Source organism: Plasmopara halstedii, assembly GCF_900000015.1.
Source record: "Plasmopara halstedii genome assembly, contig: Scaffold_3109, whole genome shotgun sequence".
Taxonomy (NCBI): Eukaryota; Oomycota; class Peronosporomycetes; order Peronosporales; family Peronosporaceae; genus Plasmopara; species Plasmopara halstedii.
In genome coordinates this window covers 448814-449708 of record NW_020190012.1, presented here as the reverse complement: position 1 = coordinate 449708, position 895 = coordinate 448814, and positions in this window count along the sequence as shown.

The following is an 895-nucleotide window of genomic DNA, read 5'->3' as shown; positions in this document are numbered from 1 at the left end:
GTCTGGTAGACAAGAAGTCATCGACTTCTTTGCGGATGGTGAAGGGGCTGACATCAGCTAGCCGGTCGGCTATTCCCCCCACTAAGCCCTGAACCATGAGACGGCGGCGTCAGTGGGACGCGAGGGTGAATTAGCCCGTTCACGTAGAGCGGGGTGTAGCCGATAGACGAATGCACTGCATTATTCAATGCAATCTCTACGAGTGGTAACATGACGCTCCAGCGCCTCAGCGTCTCAGCGCAGACGCTGCGAAGAACGTCTTCGATAACGCGATTTACCCTTTCTGTTTGACCATCGGTCTGCGGATGATCCGCTGTCGACATATCCAACTCGGTGCCTAGCATCTTGAAGATAGTCGACCAAAATTATCCCGTGAAACAAGGCTCTCTATCAGAGACAATCGACTCTGGGAGTCCGAGTTGTCGAAATACACGATCTACAAACAGCGTTGCTGTACCGACTCCGTCGATGGTGTCTGACACCACCGCCAAGTGAGCCATGTTGCTCAACCGGTCGATGAATACCACGACACCCGTGTTGCCCGCCGAATCTGTCGGCAGGCCAAACACGAAGTCCAAACTCATGGACAGCCAGCACCGAATCGGTACCGGTAAGCTGGCCAGCGGCGTAGCCGCATTTGAAGCGGGTTTCACCCGTTTACACGTCTCACACGTGTGCACATAGGTGCTCGTCCATTTGTACCGCTTGAGCCACCAATTGTGATGACTCACAGAGTTGTACGTTTTCTCACGACCGACTCGTGCGCCTCATAAAGGATTACTCAACAAATATATGTGCAATCGTGCACGCAGTCATTGTAACAATTTCTTGTCCGAGTTTCCAGTCTCCTTGCTCCCGAGAGCCCGTAGCAGTGCTACACACATCCCATCACCCA